The following is a 22,437-nucleotide window of genomic DNA, read 5'->3' as shown; positions in this document are numbered from 1 at the left end:
TAAAGAAATTGATAGCAGTTTTGAAAAATCTGTTTTTCATGGAGCGCGTTGTCTCACGCACTGAAAAAAATGTGTTGGATTTAGATGATTTAATCATGTACTGTAGGCCTACATTAGGTCATTCAAAGTAAGAAAATTAAGCTTTTAATGTTGTTTAAATGTCTATGTGGTGTTTTTAATATGACTTTTTAATATGACTTAAGACCAGAGGTGGACAGTTACAAAGTACATTTACTTGAGTACTGTACTTAAAGCTACACTGTGTAGGATTTTCTTCCATCTAGCGGTGAAATTGTTTATGACTACCAACTGAATATTACTTTGCAGCCCCTCCCATTCCGATGGCGTTTTAACTCCTACGGTGGCCGTATTATTATCATATTATTATAACTCACAGTGCCACTGAGTGTAAAAACGCGAAAGGCGAAGCTTGAATTTCCAGGTATGTCCCTCTTTGGCTAATGTATTTTCAAGATGGAGGCGCAACATGGCTGCCGCCATTTGAGCGACTCGCTCGTATGTATTCTAAATGGCAGATTCTACGCTTACGAGAATACTTGATTAGTTGGTAGAAGTAATTACACATTAATGAGCACATATCATTTTGAAAGAACAAAGTGTTTTTTGCTAAGAATCAACTTTAAAAATTACACAGTGTAGCTTTAAGTACACTTTTTGAGTATCTGTACTTTACTAGAGTATTATTTTTTTCTGGAAACTTTTTACTTTAACTTCACTACTTTTGAAAGACAAATATCTTACTTTTTACTCCACTACGTTTCTGTCAAGGTCCTTGAGTTGAAAGTAGTAACGTCAGTCAGGGGTTGCATTTTGGTTGGAAATGAAAGTCGGTTTGAACCCGACTGATGTTATATAAACTTTAACAATTTAATCAAGCTTTTAAAATGTAATCAAATGAAAATATAACAAATAATTTACAACAAAACATTCCAATTTTTTTTTTTTTTTTTTTGTCAAATAAGATGCTGCACAATAGAGCATAAACTTAAAACATGGATGAAAAAATATCTTGGTTGTATGATATTCCTTAGAAATAATAATATTAGTATTACTTTGAACTGTGATCTGTTGGTGATGACGTAGTACGAGTGTATTTGATCGTTGATCGTTGTTTGATCGATTTGCGTTGTAAATAGAAACCTTTGAGGGTCTTCAGACTGTGAACACAAAGACGCACAGGACCATTTGAAAGCAGCTTCCTTTGTCTTGACTATTGGACCCGCAGTCCGCCCGTCTCTATCGATGCACCATGACAATGTAAATATTATTCCACCCGTTTCATCAAATATTAGTGGTTCACCCGTCGGTGTTACGTTTTGAATAGACTAGGCAGAGAGAGAATCCAAATGCACACACAGTTTTAATAACAAAAGGCAACAAAATACAGACACTCCAAACCTGGAAACGGACAAATAGTCCACACAAAGAAACAGGAACATAATCCAAAGACAACAAAGGTAGGGACAAGACATCCGGGTTCCCCGATGGAGACAAATGCAAGCGACTCATGACCCACAACGAAAACACAAGAGCTTAAAAACTTTTAACAGCCACGTTTTTTTTTCTTTACATTTTTAATGGCTTTATCTCTTCAGTTTGCATTGATCACATCATGAATGTCAGATGGGGAAAAAGCAGGGAGGATCAGACTCTCATTCTTCACAGCTTAAACATCTTCTTTCATTTATCCCCATATTTCTGCTCCGTGGTTTATTCCCAAGAATGTGTTGCTTTTCCAGTTTCCATCTTCAGTTCACTGACTCGCATTGGGTGTTTTCCAAATGTTCATTGCTCACAACAAGTCAAGAGTAGCATAAACTTAAATAGACTAGTCTTACAATTTGGTCTTCAAATTTTTTGTCTTTAAGGCTAGTTGTAAACTTTTCACTTGAAAATTATTTTCCAAAAGTCTTTGTTTTCTTCCACGTCTGTTCAGCTGTCATGAAAGATAACTGTTGATAACTGAACAGCTGTTTGATTATAAAAAATATATTAAAAAATAAAATAAAATTTTCTGACAAGGAATTGGTTGCGTTATAGGCTAAGCATTTACATATTTGAATGTGCAATCATAAAAATGTCTGTCATTGCATCATCCCATGATCCAAACATAATTTCTCAACAATAAATCAATAAATAAAAATAAATAAATGAAGCTTAATTCAAATCACCTGAAATGAAATTTGCTCATCTGTTACACGATGTTAACGACATTCGCAAACCGATATGATGGTTTGGTCCCACTTTATAATAACCATGGAATAACATTTGATACAATAGCGAACATTAATAGACTATTCTTGTTAAATACTTATACAAAGGCGTTTAGTTAGATTGTTAATGTGATCAAATTTCTTCCACAGAGATTCTGAAGCCTATTAGCTTCATAGGAGTCAATATTTTCTGCTAAGATAAAAAAGATACAATACCACCAGTAACCAGCAGAGGGAAGTGTCAGACTGAGGATTTCATTAGACAAAAATCAGATGTCAAGCAGCGACTGCAGTGTCCTGTAAATATGGAATACATGATATATCTGTTTTGAACACATTTTTAAAGTCCCCCTGAAGTGAAAATCAAGCTTTTAATGTTGTTTATATGTCTATGTGGTGTTTTTAATGTGTTTTAAGACGAACCATGTGTAAATTCATAAGTCGACAGCATTGCTGAGTATTTCCTCCTTAAAACTGCAGTGAACCAAAGACAGTCTCACAAACACGCTTTGAAATCGCTGGTGTTTCTGACGTCACAAACTACCTTGTAACCAATCAGATCAACGTGTGATCGTCAACCAGTGGATCTCTGAGCCGCTGTGAGTGAGTGGAGGCGGGGCTCATTTGCACATTCATATAACCGCGTACTAAATGAGGCAAGGGTGTCGAATTACATTCAAGATATTTTTAGGCATGAATATTTTTTTTTCAAGGAAAAAACTTTAAATATGTGATTTTGGTGATCAAAGATGAGTTTTAAGAGATAACATTATTGACTACAGGGGGATTTAAAAAAATTTGATGAAAAGTTTGTGTGGATCTTCTATATCAATTTATTCAACGATTCTGCTGATTCAAATTTTTAATGTTACATTTATTACCTCAAATTTTGAAATTATATAACTGTTATATACACACAACCATGCCACAAATAAGCAGCATAGTTTTATTAGCGTTATCAAGTTTTTTATTTTTTATTAAAAAATGAGTTCACGTACCTCATCAACAATTAAAACTGCCTCACGAGTGTAATATTTTCATTGTGAAAATTCATAATTTGTGTCCAGCTTAAATAAAACTCATATTTATTTATTCATACATACGGTTTACTCTATGACACATTACATTCTCCTTTTCATAAATGTGCATATTTTATGCTATGCCTATGTCTTGTATTGGTATTTTCTACTTTATTAGTTGTAGTTTTTCTCTGTGCACAAGACGCGTCTGTCAACAAGACAAAAGATTCTATGTCATGATTCTGCCATCTAGTCTTTGATTTTCCCTGTCTTGAGGCAGGATCATGACAGACCCATGTTTTATGTGCACACATGGCCTTTTGCTGGGCCATGTGCTTGTGTTGTCTCATCATCTAGCCCCGCCCTCCTTGTTATCCTTGTTTAGTCATTATTGTTTCCCCATTATCACCTGTTGCCCTCTTCATTTGTTCCCTATTTAATCCCCTCATGTCTGCTGTCTTGTGTCAGTTCATTGTCAAACATTGTGTGATTCCTACATGAGTGTTATTCATTATCATTGCTAATCATACCTGTGAGTACCTTGTGGAAAGTCTTGTCATTGTGAGAGTATTTGTTAGAAGTATTGTTTGTTTATTGTCTAGTCATAGTTTAGTCTTGTCAGCCTAAGATTCCTTGTCCTGTCCATGTTTTGCCCCCTCGTGGGTTTTGTTTTCCTGTTTTTGTCCCAATAAACCTAGTGTTCATTGTACACTGTCTGCATTTGGGTTTATCTCCTTGCGTCTTCATGACATTCTATAATAAAAAATTCTATAAAAAGATCCTGAAGATTAATGTACCATTTATTCCTGCTTTTCCCTACAATAGACTGTTCCATGTAATGTGTGACAGGTTATGCTCTATGGAAAAACAGAGTACAAATTAAAACAGTTTCTTGATATATTCATTGCCATCTCTCAGTCAGGCTTTGTAGTCATAATACATTTGTGCTGTGAATGAGGAATGAGAGTGAAAGCACGAGTCTCTGACAGCAGACTGTCCCACGCTGAGTGTCTCATCTGCACATCTGTCACCGCTACCTGCAGATCCCAGTCAGTTATTGACACTTTAATATGTGTCATTATGCACAGGATTCCTTTGATACACATTAAACATTCAGCGTTTTTTCTTCTTCACAGGGCATCCGAGTACAAATGTGGAAGGAATCCTTTACAGAAACAGAAAAAATAGAGAGAACTGACTTTTGTCTCTGAATATGGAAAAGCTGTTTAGCTATGAGACAGTGCATTGTATGACCTCCTGAATGTTGAGTCGTACAGCACTGTTACACTGTAAGAAAAATATCCATAGAAAAACATGTCCTGCAGAAAATGTGTCATTTATAGGTATATAGGTAAAACACTTGTGAACAACCAATATGGAAAATTCCCTCGTATTAAAATGATACTGTCACGTGTCAGTGCTTGTTTGGACTTTCAGTTTGTGTTTTGATGCTCAAGAAGGCAACACACACACCATATTAAGTACCATATTAAGTACCAAGAGGATGTAGTCGTTTGTAAACAGGATGACTGGTGTAAATTGTTTGTCTGGTTGGAAATATGTAAATATTTAATGGAGGTTCTGAAAGGCAGTTGTAAATAAAAGTAAGATTACTTACATTTGCTTCAATTTTCTAACAGGTTGAATAAAACCTGGAGACAAACGTGATTTGCATTCAATTGTATATAACATTTCATTATATTCCAAAGTCCAAAATCAGTGAATAATCTTCACTATTGTATATGGCACATTTCTATGCAAGAAGGCCTAGGTAAGTATATTTAACACTATGGGCCCTATTTTAACGATCTGAAACGCAAGTATCAAACGCGAAACGCAAGTAACTTTGTGGGCGGGTCTCGGGCGCTGTTGCTATTATACCGGCGGGATAAATGACTCTTGTGCCCGACGCAAATCTAAAATGGGTTGGTCTGAAGCAGCTTCATTATTCATAGGTGTGGTTTGGGCGTAATGTGAAATAAACCAATCAGAGCATCATCTCACATTCCCTTTAAGAGCAGGCGCGCTTGTTCCATGGCGGATTGCTACTATAACGGCGGATTTGCCAGGAGCGGTTCACAGCCGAGGAGACCGACGATCTTGTCAGGGCTGTAAAAGACATAGAGAAGGGACACTGTATGGGGATGGAGAAACACACCCAAATTAGCTTCGGTAAAACAGGCTATAATAATTTGGGTAAATGTGTAAGCTAGATTTATGCCTATTTTTTCACATCTTCATGGACACCACAATGATTTCCCTCATGTGGAATATTTTTCCTTGTAATTATGAATGGTTTGCAAAAATGAAAACTGCTGCGTCTATGTGTAGATGAGAGAAGCAAAGTGTATGAGCGAGCGTTGTGCACACGCTACATTATGGCCAAGCATGCGCCCTTAAAATAGCATCTGAATAACGCGCCACTGACTTTAGACGAGGTTTTTCCTGGTCTGTGGTGAAATTGTTTTCTGAAACTGCAAAATAGCACCAGGGAACGTTTGCATCCCCTAATTTACCAACCTGGAGGGAAAAGTCTGCGGTGCGTCGGGTGCAAAATAAGAATGATACATGTGTCGGTGTACAAAGTCAATTGCACTGGGTGCAAGATAGGGCCCTATATATGTACATTTAAATGCTAAAACAGTTGTTTCTTCCTGTCTATTGACCAAAGACTTAAAAGGCTGAGTCCGAAATCGCATACTCTCTTGAGGTACTTATTTTGAAATAAGGAATTACTCCACGACCGCTAAAACGCATGTTCAGTATACAGTAGTATGAATGTAATCCGCACATACTACATTCGCCATGTTGTCATTATCATGTGACCTACCAGTGTCAGTTATCAAGACAGAATATGCTAATCGATGACTAGAAGATAACTACACATCAGCTGCATAAATTCATCAACTAACCATTCAGAAACGTCCTGTTGCTTCTACATGTTGTCACTTCTTCTTGAGTCTCTCCATCATTGTCTGACTCCGGTTTGAACATAAAAGGCTAAAAGTTTTTGAAATTTTCAGTGTGTGTCTGTGTGAGGTAAAAGGACACAAGCTGTTGAAGCTCCGCCCCCTGTGCCGGAAGCAGCAGCTCATTTGCATTTAAAGGAACAGACACAAAACGGTGCGTTTTTGCTCACCCTCAAAAAGTGACAACTTTAACATGCTATATAAAAATATATGTGGGGTATTTTGAGCTAAAACTTCACATACACACTTTGGGGACATCAAAGACACATTTTACATCATGTGAAAAGGGCATTATACCACCCCTTTAAAAATATTTAGTGTTTTGTGACTTAGCGCTGCAGGTGAGAATGCTCTCTTTGGTCACATGAACAAAGGCTGCAGTTATTGCAAAAGGCTATTGGTGGGGTCACTTTGATATCCCATCAATCACTGCCGGCTCCACATTGTAATAGCTCCCTAAGCAGTCATTGCATTGTTATAAATACTTGGCCAGAGCAACCAGGCAATGCAATTACTGTGTTTAAGAGAGCCTATGGACAAGTAACAAATGCCCTTAGAACATAATTGCATTGCTAGGGGTTGCTTTCTGGTCAGGTCTGAAATTATGCTTCTTTGGATCGATTTCATTCAAACAGGCATGATTTGAATTAAGGTTGTGAGACTAATAGAGCGCTACAGATGAAAGATTCATTCATTTACTCTGGTCTGACTGTTGTTGTAGCTGAAGGCAATGAATTTTACTGAATTTTAACAGTTTGTTAAAAGCCCCTCCTTCCGAAAAGCGCAATGTGCTCTGATTGGTCGGCTGGACCAGTGTGTTGTGATTGGTCAGCTGCTTTGAGTGTGTTTCTGAAATGACACGCCCCTTATCATAACCGTAAGTTTCAACACACTACTAACTAACTCAACCAGGCCCCGTCCATTTATTTTGCATATGCCTTGGGCGGGAATTATTGTGCCGTGTTCGTTACCGGAAGACAATTCAAGACTACAATTCAGGCATTTCGTCACGGGTCGGGTTTAGAACGTCACAGGTTTCCATCTCCTCCAAATTACAGTAGTTATGGCATGAACGTAGCATAAGCTTGTAGTTTCGGTTCAGGAGGAACTGTAAAAGGCTGCTACTGTTTGTTTGTGGCGGGTTTGTCTGTTTCGTTTGACAGGTAGGACATCGTACCATTGCATTCGGACCAAATGCAATGATGGGACGGACATTTTATGGTCCTACGCCTTCCACAGACGATATACAGTCAAACCAACATTTATTCAGACACCTTCAACATTTCTCACATTATCAAAGTTTTTACGATATAGTTTAGAAAATGGTAATAAAATTTGACAAGAAAAGAGTCATCAAATCAGTTGATATTTCACTGGTTTTGTTCATCCTTCTATTAGACTGTCTCACACATGAATTATGTTCAATATCTGTCAGCTGTTTAATTTAACTACACAATTAGATAATACCAATTTAGGTCAGAAAATTACCAAGCAATGCTTAATTTTGTTCAGTCTGTGGTGTAAAAAAGGTCACATTAGCAATTAAAGAAAAAACACTTTAGCAAAATATGTTCAGGTTTAAGTGTCTGAATACGTTTTGGTCTCAAATTTTACTGATAGTCACTGTATGAAGAATATTTGGGTATAATATGTCACAGTTTACTGTATTTTGCTTTCCTCACTTACATAAACAAACTATAGTGTCCTGCACCCACTATTAAAAAATAAAAAAATCTGGTGTCTGATTCAATTTTTTGGTTTGACTGTATGCATATAAATACATTTAGACCACCTGACTTAGTGATTGCCATCAGCATGTGAAGAGACTTTTAACCAGCATAACCAAAATGTTTTTGGAACAAATCACCTACCCTGCCTTTAACATTGTCATATCTATTGCAATCCTAAAATATTCAGAGAGTTGTCATAATAGACCTTCACATATATTTGAAATCGTTCATTTCAAAATCATGTTCCAATCCCTTCATGAAAAGGTTGTATTTTCCTTCATGAATGTGTTCCAGAGAGACACGTTGTATGATCAGCATGTTCCCGGCTCACTCTTGCGGGGGATCTGACCCCTGGCTGGAGGAACGAGGGCATCACCCTTCAGGTGTTGGGAAACACCAGGAGCTGAAGCGGCAGATGGGGAGGACATGACCTGAGACTGCTGGGACAGCTGGAAGCCTCACACCCCCTCTAGCCCACACACCTGTTACTTATTATGTTCAGTCCATCACACTTGCCCCAAGGCCCACCTTAACACAAGCCGAGTATTAATGAAGTGCTCCGTGAGGAAGCAGAGCCTATAATATTCCTGCAGTACAACAGAGACTGAGAACTAATATACAGATATTGTGTGGGTTCTTGACACAACTAATAATTCCTACAAATTATTCATTTATAATGTGTGTGAATATGGCATTTAACTCTTTCCCAGAGTTGTCAGTCACCGCCAGTGTTTTTTGACCATTTTGACAAAATTTTCATGGCTCCCAGAATTTTTTGTTGTATGAATATGAAAGTTTTTGTGAAAGTCTACCTCTGGATCATATTCAGAATGATGATCAAAACATAGATGGAGTAAATTGAGTCCATCAACACCATCAAAGCTTCACAGTCCTCTAGCTCGTCCTGGGTCGACATTTCGTTCGGTAACATGAATTATATGCTGTTTAAAGTTAATGATCGCGTTATTTTACATATGCATATGATTACATATGAGATCACTGATTTCTGCATCGTCTTCGCCTGTGTTTTGATCAGGAGATTCAATACTCTTTTAGAAGATATGCCATAGCGCCCCCTACTGTATCACAGTGAAAACACGGAAAGCCGGAAATTTACGTCAATGGCAGGAAAAGAGTTAACATATGTATATACATATATTGATAATTTATTTAGGTGCTTTTGCTTTTTCACAGAACAAAGAAACAAAATAAATAAATAAATAATAGCAATGGTAATAATAACGGTTATCTATATACTTTAGGCACGGTGTTAATTACATTATCAGTGATTACAGATAGTCATCATTGTCATAACTGTGTTGTGATTGTCAAAACATTTTAGTAACTAAACTGAATTTTATTAGGTTTAGTGACAACATGTTACGATGTTTACATGGTACAATTACTGGTAAGCTACGTTTTTTTATTATTGCTTGACACAAATTTCACGATTTCAATTAAATTAAATTCTTGTGATCTGATTTATTATTGACTCATTTGGATAAATATTAGGTACACAAGATAGGCCTTAATTTTTCTCAAGAAAAACAACAAAAAAAACTCACCTAATGCTGTAAACATACAGAGAGCCCTATCAGCTGGTAGTATTATTTAAGGTTAAAAATAATGAAATATAATGCGTTTTTTTATTACTATAATAACAACTTTAGTAAAAGTAAAATAAAATATGTCAAGTAAAAATATAATAAATACGTAATATAGTACACATATTTAGCAAAATACCCAGCAAAATAGCCCATTTCATTAAATGGCTTTCCTGAGGTAAATGTTATGTGACATAATTGTTCTCCAGCTGTTTTATTGACCCTTTCCGTGGATGAAAAACACTGATTGATTAACTGACCGTCAGTTAATATTCCTGTAAGATAACATTTTTAATATATATTTAACTAAATGTGAAAATAGTTAACATGATCAAAGATTCTAATTGCATGGAATATCGAAGCTAATAAAGGATACCATTTATTATAAATACAAGGAAGATGCCAAAATACATAAATAGCAAGAGGAGTTGGCAATCAATCAGCAACATCTTTTGGGAAAAAATGTGCGCATGCATATACAGTCTATCCTTCATCCCTCGAACTGGAGTCGGCCTTTAGAGAAAATATATTGAGGAAAACAAACAACACTAACGAATGCCAGAGCAAACAAGCTTTCCGAGCTCAGAAAGTGGCCGAGGGAGCGCTAAGTGAACCTCTGATTCCCCAACGCTTCCCACAGTGGTCATCCGTCTCCATTCTCAGAACAGGGTGTCAAGAAACTGAAATGGACACTGTTCTCATCCAAGAGTAACAGCTTTTTATGTGATGATTGACTGTGAAATTTGAAATTCCCAAGGACGGGCTGGTAATGAAATGATTGTGTAATGTAAACACAACTCCAGAGAGAAAGAGGCCATGTAGCATCATGACAGGCAAACTCGTTTTATTGGGAGGTTCCATTATAAATCTTCTTACATGTAAAGGAACACCCGAACTATAAAACGATATTAGCATCCAGAGACTACAACGTTATGTTTATTCTAAGAGTGATAATTCTGAAAGTGATTTCAATGACATTATTCATTTTGTTGTGGACATTATAACTGTGTGGACTCCACTCTTCTCATAAGAATGATTATTACAACTTTATGGTTATCGTTATTGTAAAATTCATCCTCGGTGTGAACAGCCACAGACAAATATTCAGATTTCTGATTGTGTTCTTTCTGTGCTGATGACAGTTTAGTTTTCTAATGCTCTCATAAATCAGACATAGTAAATACTGACCATTTTTGTAAGGCTATAAGTGTCAATTCACATGCCGTGGATAAAATCAATCATCAAAATACATTTCACATTTAAGTTACACTACTGTTCAAAAGTTTGAGGTTGGTAAAAATATTTAATGTTTGTTTGTCACCAAGGCAACATTTATTAAATCAAAAATACAATAAAACAGTAATATTGTGAACTGTTTTAATATATATTTTTTAAAAATTGTGTCAAATGATCCTTCAGAAATCAGAAATCAATCTAATTTGTTAACGTGGTGCTCAATGAATATTTATTATTAGTATTATCAATGTCGAAAACAGTTTTGCTGCTTAATGTTGTTTTTCTGGAAACTGTTACTTTTGATTATTATTGCATGAATCAAAAGTTCAGAAGAACTTTTTTTATTTATTTTTTATTTTTTTATAAAGAACAGCATTTATTTGACTTTTTTTTCGAGTGATTTCATGCATCTTTGCTGAATAAAAGTATATATATATATATATATATATATATATATATATATATATATATATATTACTTTTGAAAAGTTGTGAATATTGTATGGTTTGTAACAGTTGTATTGTTAAAACTATTTTTGCAGCCATTTCATCTGATCTCCGTCTCCATCTTCCTTCTCTGCTGGCTGGATTGTGTACAATGCCTTTCATCTTCTCATAATCTCTAATTGAGCTTCATCAGTCTCTGTGGACAATAGGTAATAGAGTACTTCAGCAGTGATTACTGTAGGCAACAGTCCTACTGGAAATGGCCAAGAAGTAAGCATCATTTTTCACAGCTGTTATGAGAGAAAAACAGCCCACTTATTTAAAAGACTGTATAAATTAGTGAAAATCTAGTGGAAAAAAACAGGTAATGGAAGGTCAAGTTCATTTTGGAGGACGTTGTTGGGGGTTCAATCTGCTTGAGCAAGACAGAGGATCAGGTTTAAACCAGTTTTAACCAGGTTTAAAAAAAAAAAAGCTTGGATTTTCTATAAAATTCCCTTATATTTTGCAAACAGTGTAAAAAGGCTTTGAGATATGCATGTTGTAAATATTTTCCTAGTGAAAAAGAAATGTGCTTAATTGTACTGAATGTGCATTTTAAGTGCACTTCAAATATTAAAAGTAATTATATTTTAAAGAGTCCTGCCGAACTTACTGACATGCATTTATGGTAAAAAAAAATATACATTTTGATATAATTTCTATTAAAACAATGCATTTAATGCATTTAATGATTTAATGATGAAGTTGCAATTTAGTACATTTAAAATACATATATTAACTTTAAATGTACTATCAAATAACGCACTATAGTAAAAATTATAATCAAGTATTTTACGTGAGCCTCAGTAAGTTAGTCAACACAAAAATATGTGTACTTCTTAAAAACATGACAAAAGATTATTAAAACAATGATTTTATGAGCACTTTTTAAAGTTGTACTTTGTGTGGTAAGAAACTACATTTAAGTGGCCTTTCATTTCAATAATATGATATAATTGTCAGGGAACACATATTAACCATATTTCAAAGAATAGAAGATGTAAAGACTAAACTGCATTAAAAAAAAGCATATCATCAATAATAACATGCAATTAAGTTGTCTGAAACATTATATTCATTCTGCACTATATTCTTTTAAAGTATTATTTAAAGTTTGCTTAAATGCACTTCTATTTCACAAGAATTGTCATGTCATATGAAATGGATTTAGCCATATTCCATTTATTTAACAGTTTTTGAAATCCTTGGAGGAGCACAGCTTCCCATTGTTTGTATTCATGGCCAGCAGAAACTGTACTGGTCAACAGAACAGAAGTGGACGTTGCATTGACAGATAGATTAAAAGGGGGCCCAAACATGAAGGTTTGTCCCAGGCCATGTAGTGTCAGTCATTAACAGTCGTTAGCCGTGAGTGATGATGGACGCTTCATTCAGCATTTGGGAATTCGTCATAATTTTCTTACTCATATGCTTGTGGGTTGACCATTTCTTTCTGAACATCCATTTCGGCCACCTGTTATCAATCAGAAAGCTAGAGGGAGGGATTCTGGGATTCTGGGATTGCCCAACAATCCACACAAAACTCCACCTCGACTCTCATAAATCATCTTCTGTCCATCATTCAGAACGACTGCCAAATCCCTGTGGTTGTGAGAGTCGAAACATCTCTCTCACATTAACCCCTGATGCTAGTCAGATGCTGAACCAACATCTTCATAATAGATCTGCCTGACAGACGTTAAAACAATGGTTTGCCCAGAACTGAAACATACTGTCAAGCTCCAAAAAAAAAAAAAAAAAAAAGAAGAAAAAAAAGCACAATAAATAAGGCATATTGGGTGCATTTCACTATTTTCAATGGTTTGTGTAAAGAACAGACTGAAATTGAAATTGAAGAAGCTCTTCAATCCGATCCCTATTACGCATATGCAAATTGGCACAATGTAACCCCCAAGAACCAATGACATTTGCCGTCAATGATGTCAGAACCTGGTTTGGCACATCAACGCATCATTTCTGAATCTGAACCTGCTGATGTGAATAATATTTCAGAGCTTGTAGTCAATCCCAGACCCTGTAGTCAATCATTTCATCCCTTAAAACGCATTTTTGATCACCAAAATGACATATTTAAACGTTTTTTCCTTGAAAGAAAATTTGTCATGCCTTAAAACGGCTTGAATGTAACTAAATGTAACCATTTAGTATACGTGGTTCTATGAATATGCAAATGAGCCCCGCCTCCACTCACTCACTCAGCTCAGAGATCCACTCGTTGACGATCACACGTTGATCTGATTGGTTACAAGGTAGTTTGTGACGTCAGAAACACCAGCGATTTCAAAGCGTGTTTTTGAGACTGTCTTTGGTTCACTGCAGTTTTAAGGAGAAAATACTCAGCAATGCTGTCGACTTATGAATTTACACATGCTTTGTCTCTGGAGACAATGGAATATGCGTCGAGGAGTCTCTGTGATTGGTATGCAGCGCCTGCTGGGACTGGACAGTCTGGTTTTGGAGCGGCAGGCTCTGATGCAGTTGCTGCAGGTGTAGTATGTGCCTAGGTCTGGATCTGCTGATGCAACCCTCTGCCGTCTGCGCTTTCTCCGCCCTTCCCTCTCGTACTCTCTTTTCTTCTCTGACACTTTGATGCCTGCTTCGACAGCTTGCCTCCATCTGCAGCTGCTGCTTCCCAGACTGCTGGATTGACGTTGCCTGCCTTCAAGTCTAGTTTACAAACGTCTTTGTAGCGAAGAACGGGCGTTCCTGCTGGTCTGGAGCCCGTAGCAAGCTCACTGTAGATCTTTGGGTATACGACCATCCTGCATGTGACTGACATGGCCTAGCCAACACATGAATTTCTGGGAGAGTAATGCAAACATGCTTGGCATTCCCACCTGGGCCAGGACGTCCTTGTTTTGGACACGGTCTTGCCAGGTGATGCCCAGGATTTCAGTTGACTCAATGAGTTGACTCTGCGTTCTTGCCGGGAGTGCAGGGTCCATGCTTCACTACTGTATAGAAGAGTACTGAGCATGCAAGCTTGATACACCCTCATCTTGGTATGGGTTGTCAGCATGGAATTATCCCAAGCTCTCTTTGCTAGGCGGGCTTTAGCTGCTGCTGCCTTATGAATCCAAGTGTTTAGCTCGGTATCCAGGGAGAGGCTGCTGGAGATGGTAGAGCCAAGGTAGGTAAAGATATCTTCCACTTTGAGGGTATAGTCAGCAATGGAGATATTCGGGATGCTGCTAACATCTTGGCCCATTATGTTGGTCTTTTTGAGACTGATGGTGAGGCTAAAATCTCTACTGGCTTCCGCAAAGCGGTTAATGAGTTGTTGCAGAGCTTTCTCAGAGTGTGCAGTCAGAGCATCTCCCATATCAGAACCTTCCGCACCTTGGCTTTTGCTCGGAGGCGTGCGGTGTTGAACAGGTTTCCATCGGTTCGAGTGTGGAGGTATATGCCGCCTTCTGATTTGCTAAAGGCAAAGAAGATGCCGAAGAGCGTTGGAGCGAGTACGCAGCCTTGCTTCACACCACCTCTGATAGGGAATGGGTCCGAGGAAGAGCCATCGTACTGGATAATGCCTTGCATATCATTGTTAGGGGTTAACAGTTTAGGGCCCAAGGACCAGATGTTTGAAAGAAGACCCGGAGTCAGAATTATAAAAAATTGAAGAAAAGTTTTACTGAAGATAGTTTGCCGTTTCATCAGCAGAAGTCAGCTTCAAGACTCACACAGGAGTTCGTAGTCCGCCCCGCTTACAGTTACAAAGATCACAGCAGTTATACCCTACCGACACACAGCTTCTCCAATGCTGGATTTGGCCAGGCTCTAACTATAAACAGGAGAGTATTCTCAAAACATCACAATAATGCGTTCTTTCTCTCAAGGAGAGCTACACTTTAGTCTAACTGGAAAGTAAGGCTTTAACAAAGAAATGGTCCCTTAAACTATTGGCTTCAATGACCCCTATATGTTTTAACACGTTGAAGACCTTTCTCAAACACAAGTCCCTATTTCATTTCTGGAAGCCGGGCTAAATAAGCAAGCACTGTTACTGCATTCAGATATCAAATACAGACATTAAAGAATACATGAAAAGAACATTTCAGTGGTAACTTCTATAACTAAGTAAAATCTCCAGAGAAGTCATTCAACTCATTTGATATTTAAAAGGAAAAATATTGATTAATACCTTGATTATAATCACTCATTACCTATACATTGAAGTAATTCCAATCCACCCCCTTCATCATCATGAAAAGAGATGATGATCCTCAGGAGCTGTATTTTCACCACAAACTTTAAATTTCTGTTTGTTCCTCACATAAAACTGTTGCATTTGTCTGCTTTCAAGACTTTCGTTTTATGAAACTTTTTTTTTTTGGTCTTTTTTTGTGCTTGTGGGTGGGTAAATAATTTAACCAGTGACTGGCTGATTTTTCCCTTTAACCACTGGAATACACTAACTCAAAATGTAAGAGTGTATTAAAATCTTTCATTTGAGACATGTTGGCAAATAACTTACTGTTCATTTTAACCAATGAAAATAATGTCACATACTGTATCATCTGGACTTCGAGGCAACCACTGACAATTCAATGCTATAACATCCAATAGCAGATCAAATTATTTGGTTTTGGAAAAGTTCATACCAAAAAGTTCATTTTAAAATCCGAGCACAGTTTGAGACTAATTACTGAAACCTTAGAGACATTGAATGGAGATTTTTGCATATTCTCGGTACTCAGTATGTGTGTTTTCATTTGTTTGGAGAAAGAAAAGAGGTTTTCCTATGGGTTATTCTAAAACCAAAATACAGAAATATACTTATTTGATTAAGCTTTAATATATGCTGCAATGTAAAGATTTAATAAAGGTATGCACTATTTTCTTATTTAGCTACTTTGTAACATTTTTATTAGTAGTATGTCCGTATAAGATTCCATTTATTCCACTCCTGTGTGTGTGTGTTTGTACTTGTATAGTTTTCTTTGCAAAAACAATATAAAAATATACAAGACCAAAATAAATGAAAATATGAAAAAGGAATAGGTTTAAATGAGATTTAGGGATAGAAAATATTATTTGCTCAGTATTAAACAATGGAATTCAGTGAAAAGTCCACACAAGAAATGAATTCCTAAAATATATTTGTTGTTCATCATGTCTCATCATGCATGTAATGAAACTGATGGCCCAGATCGTTTATCTGCTGTATGTTCTTTCATTTGTCAAGCTTGAGCTTCAAAGCTCTTTTGGTGTTGGTTCTTGGTGCGAGGGAGGGTTTCGTTTATCCCGGATAACTCAGTCTGTGTGGTTGTGGATCCCATCCAATCCCGTCATTCTGAACAAAAGAGAACAGAATAAATCAGTTATTAGAAGTTATGGGAATAAAGTAGCTTCGGCTTTGAAAGTTCAATAATCAGATTCCTTTGATAATCCCACACCTTGCTTTCCCGACATCCTGCTGGTCTCAATTCAGATCTATTGTGTTACTCTCCCTTAAAAGACTGGCTCTCAGGTGTAGTGTTTCAGCGTGAAGCGAGCTCTCTCCCGTCCGCCCGTGTCTTTAGAGGAATGAGGCTGTATAATGTGTGCAGAGAATATTGTTCAGCAGATAATGGGCTCGGTGTTAGACTACACGAGTGTGTGTGTGTGTGTGTGTAGAAAGCAGAGAGCTGAGTGGGTCAGAGGCGTAGAGAAGCACCTCATCTGTCATAATGACCCGGCCAGTGTGAGGGATTGACGCAGAGCCCTGGATTTAGTTTCATTAGATGTTCCCTGAAAACCTGTGGAATCTCAGAGTTTGTTTGCAGAATTCTTATGATGGATGTTTACAGTTTCCACGCCGTCTCTCCCTTCCTCAGATGAATGTAATAAATGTACTGGTTGATTCATAACATTTAAAGTTAGATTTTTCGGTAACACTTTAGAATACTGTTCCTTCATTAATGAATAACTACACAGGAACAAATGAGTAACACACTATTAACATTCTAGTAATAATCCTGTAAAAAAACCCGGTAAACTACTGGCAGCTGTGGTTGCCAGCATCATACTGTAAAAATACGGTGTGTTACTGTTTTTTTAACAGCTACCGTTTTGTCAGCTACATTGCATTACAACATTTACAGACCGTATTTTTACGGTATGATGCAGGCAACCACAGCTGCCAGTAGTTTACCGTTTTTTTACAGGATTATTTTTTACAGTGAAACTCTGATTAACCAATTAGTAAGTAATGGTATCACTATTCGCTAATCAGCAACAACTATTTTTCATACCTCACTGAAGACTACTAAGAACTACATACAGGTTCATAATTAATATTAATAATGCATAATGTATAATATAAGGTGGTAATGAATCAAGTGTTATTACATCCTTCTAAAGGAACTACTAATAATTTGGAGCAGTTTTATACAATAATCCAGTCATTTGTAATGTTGATGACAGGTACAGATACATATTTATCCTGTGGTGAGCCAATGGGAAGTGGATAACATCCCTTTTTGGGGTTTATGTGCCGATAATAATGCAGATTTGAATATAAACTAAATGTTTTAGATTTACCAATCAATCTACAATGTGTTAAGAATTAAAACGTCAACGCGACAGGCAAATCAGCAAGACCAAAGTCAATATTGGAGTAACTTTTCCCAGATGGAAAGAGCTCATGAGGAGCAAAGATTTTAAAATGGACGCCGAAGTTGCCTGCTTTCTTCTCGACAGGTAATTCAGCTTATTTGTGTAAATTCGAAGTTTTATAGTTGCTTGTCTAATCATAGCATGGATGTGCATAACGCCGGAACGACCTCTAGTATAACTTGCATTACTTTTCCTCACGTCAATGGTGAAAAAGTATTGTTTACCTTGTAACATAAATCTGTGCTACGACGGATCACAGGTGATGAATAGTTTTAAAGGCGCAATTGGACGAAGTCGAACTGGAAGCCATGTTAATCTTGGAATAATAAAACGCCCTCGAAATTGAAAGGAACAGAAACTAATATTCACTGGGTAGTCATATACAATTTCACCGCTAGATGGGGGAAAATATCACACAGTGTAGCTTTAAAAGACCAGTACTATCTTTCCTCTGTGTCGTTAGCATGGTAGATGTGGACTTCATGATTCTCATAGACTTATAGTCAAGTCAAGTTTATTTATATAGCGCTTTTCACAATACAGATTGTATCAAAGCAGCTTCACAGTATTAAATTAAAATAATATATCAATGTTTGTTTCTAGTGGAAAACGTCCACGTTTGGTAATGCTGATCAATAGTATTGTTGATTGATTAATTAAATTAAATATCCCCAACTGAGCAAGCCAAAGGCAACAGTGGCAAGGAACCGAAAAACTCCATCAGGTGACCTAATGGAGAAAAAAAAAAAACCTTGGGAGAACCCAGGCTCAGTCGGGGGCCAGTTCTCCTCTGGCGTTTATGAACTAGAGGTCAGATTTAACTGTAAGATTAAAAGTATAATGATTATTAAAAACATTATTTTCAAATTTCAAATTGAAAAGCATGATAATTACCTAATATTGACTTCATTGTAAGATTTTGAGGTTTCTGTAAGGTTTTGGATAGTAATGACTCATGTGTTTCTACATCTTTCATTAGATGTTCCCTGAAAAGCCTGTGGAGTCACAGAGTTTATTTGCAGAATTCTAATGATGGATGTTCACAGTTTCCACGCCGTCTCTCCCTTCCTCAGCCGAATATAATAAATGTACTGGTTTCATTTTTTCCCCACAAGGTCAAGCAGAGGTGAAGTACTGTGTGTTACCCATGCTTTAACAAATTGCCCGTTCTTCTTGTTTTCGAGAACAAAACCTAACCAGAATTGCAACCAAGAGGAAAATTGTATTGCTCGTAACATTTAAAGTTTGATTTTTCTCCTAAAATTCCATATCAAAAATAAAAATTGAAGCAAATGAGACCTTGATTGTGTCTGTTTACCACTAAGTGCAAATAGTCTGTCTTGTTGACAAAGCTATTTACAATTGTGTGGCTGAGCTGATTGGAAATGGAAGAGGAATCAGATTGGGAATGAGACGGTGGCGTGAAGAGTAAAACTGCGGATAATAACCAGCTAATAACCAGACTGTACTTACTAGGGTTAGGATTAGGCTGCGGTTTAGGGTTAGTTGCATGCAATTACTGTACATTACACTAAAGTAAAGTTAAACTTTTTTTATCCTTCAAAATTCTAGAGGAATTGTGAGAGTCTCAGGAGAAAAATCTGAGAATCTGAGATGCAAGAGTCAATTTACTCTCCACATCTCATCGCTGTCACTGAGATAAAAGTGCGATATTAAAGAGATCTAATTTCTTTTCCTTTAGGCCTTGGAAGTATGGATACACATTCACACATGGAAAAGAGTTTACACCAATAACATCATATGTCCTTAAAATGACTTTTTTTTAAAGATTACATCTTTCTCATTATTCTTCTTGAGTAATATCAGATGTGTGTAAACATCCTCTAGTCTATGAGCTTTATTAAAGCCTTGGGAGGACAAGCTCCCTCTGCTGAGAATCCAGGGTCATGAACTTAATTAGATGTAACCAGAAGATATAGGACTTTCCAAACAGATTAATGGAAACTGCCAGATTACGTTCATTTATACTGGAGATGACAGATTTGACCTGTGTGCTGCAGATCGGAACTAAAATATAAAACATATTTAATAAAATATAAAATAAAATATTAATAAAATATCAAATAAAATAAAATAGAATATAAAATATAAAACAATATAAAATATAAAATAACATATTAAATACAATATTAAATACAATATAAAAATATATAAAATAGAATACAAAACTAAATATAAAATAAAATATGAAATATGATATATATACTAGGCTATTAGATAACATTAATTATTAAATAAAAATGAAATAGAAAACAAAATAAAATATAGAACAAATTATAAAATAAAATATCAAACAAAATATATGAAATAATATTAAATAAAATAAAATATAAATAAAATATAAAATAAAATATTAATAAAATGTCAAATAAAATAAAATAAAATATAGAACAAAATAAAAAATAGAATACAAAACAAAATATAATATAATATAAAATAAAATGTGAAATATGATACAGTATATATAATATTAAATAAAACAGAAAATAAAAATAAGAACAAATTATAAAATAAAATGTTAAACAAAATATAATATAAAATACAAATAAAATACAAATAAAATAAAATATAAAATAAATTAGTTTAAAATAAAACAAAATAAAAAAGTTTCTAAGTTTTTCAATACATTTTCCATGAAATCACCACAAACAGAAAATAAAGGACCACCATGATTGTGAACAATTACTTGTTTATTCATATGTTTACTAGATTGCAACCTGAGTATTCACTGCTCTAAGTCAGATTATCGCAGTGCATCCATAATTAGCTGTGTTAGGCCTTTGTTAGCTAATTATTTCTTTCTACAAAGCTTGTTATGAAATCACTCGCCAGTCTGTTGAGGAAGAAAAGTGAACATTGTGCCAAAATGGACAACCGCTGTGAAAACTAAAAAATGTGCTGGATTTATAAAACGGTGTGTGTGTGTGTGTACGTGTCTGTGCATCAGGTGTGTGTCTGTATCACGCTGTGGCCTTGCGTTGAACAGCTCTGAGGCGATGAATAACACATTATGGTGATTGGTTTTGTCTGCTACCTGCAATCGCTCTGTCTGTGGAATACGAACAGCCTGCTTTATTACAGCCTCTCTCTGACTTACACACTACAGATGATGGGCAGAATAAATTGGCTAGAGAAAATGGATGAGGGGCACTTTGGAGAGGGTGAATAACGTCCTGAATAACTGATTCCACCAATGAGAATTATTGTTTTTTATGTGTCGGAGAATAATTTGGCTTACCAACTGACTGAACAACAGCCAAAATGCATCGTTTTTCTGTAATCACTGAAAGTTGAAGTTAAAACGATAACGATAAAGAGATATTTCTATAAAATAAAGAATATATTTTAAAAAATAATAAAATAAAAACATATTATTTCAAAATAAACAGCATAATGCAAATGAAATAAAAATATATATATGGGGAGCTGTAAAAGTATATTTTGACAAAAAAAAAAAAAATAGTAACACTTTATTTCGGTGGTCCATTTTAGTAACTTTGCAGCTAATTCTAATTCTAAAACTAGAATTAGAACTAGAAAACTTTAAAACTAATTCTACTAATCCGAACACTAACACCTAATTTTAACAGTCTACTAACAGTTTACTGCAGGCTACTAATACTCGAATGACTGATATTTGACATGTAGTTACAAAGTTACTAATAGTTAGTAGAATGTCTAAAGTGGACCATCAAAATAAAGTGTAAAAAAAAAAAAAAAAAAAAACATTCGGTAAAACTAAAGAGATTGATCAACCCGATCTCACGGCAATTCGTACGTATTTTACGAGGAGGCTAATTCGTACGTATTACCACGCCCCTAAACCTACCCGTCACTGGGGTTTAGGCAAATCGTACGAATTCGTAGGCGTTGATGTCAATAAAAATTTTATGAATTAAGCCGCCTTTCCACTGCACACGACATTCACATACGATTGTCGCATTTCGCCCCCTAGTGGCAGTCGCACGCAACTTTGAAACTAGTCATGAAGCAATCGTTACCTCGGCTTATTCACCATGGTAAAATTAATAGTTTTAATGAATGTAATGGGTGTATGAATATATCCACACAAAACAAATGACCCTTAACCCTCTGAGGTCGGCAAACGCGCCGGCGCATTTTGCTGGATTTTCTTCACATTGTAGCACTATAAACTTAAATTTCTCCGTCATTTATGGTCATACAGAAAAAAAGAAATATAAAAAAAGAATCTGTGATATTTCTACTTTTGTATGTGTCCACTTACAATCAAATCAAAACATTGTGATTTTGTAAAATAAAGAAAATAAACAGGGTGTGCGTTCTGCCTCTCCGTCGCGGTGAACTTTTTTTTCTTGAGCACGTCTATAAACTGAAACAAAACTCAGCGAATCACACATTTATGAGCCATATACCTTTATAAACATTTAAGTGTGTACTTTTAAATTATCAGATTCAAACTGAAAACAAATATTCTCTGTTTAAGTAATTTGTATAAAATCAACAAGATGTCCAGCTTCTCAAACGCTTCCTAATTAT

The sequence above is a fragment of the Squalius cephalus genome, assembly GCF_949319135.1.
Source record: "Squalius cephalus genome assembly, chromosome: 3".
Classification (NCBI taxonomy): Eukaryota; Metazoa; Chordata; class Actinopteri; order Cypriniformes; family Leuciscidae; genus Squalius; species Squalius cephalus.
This window is presented reverse-complemented; position numbering follows the sequence as displayed.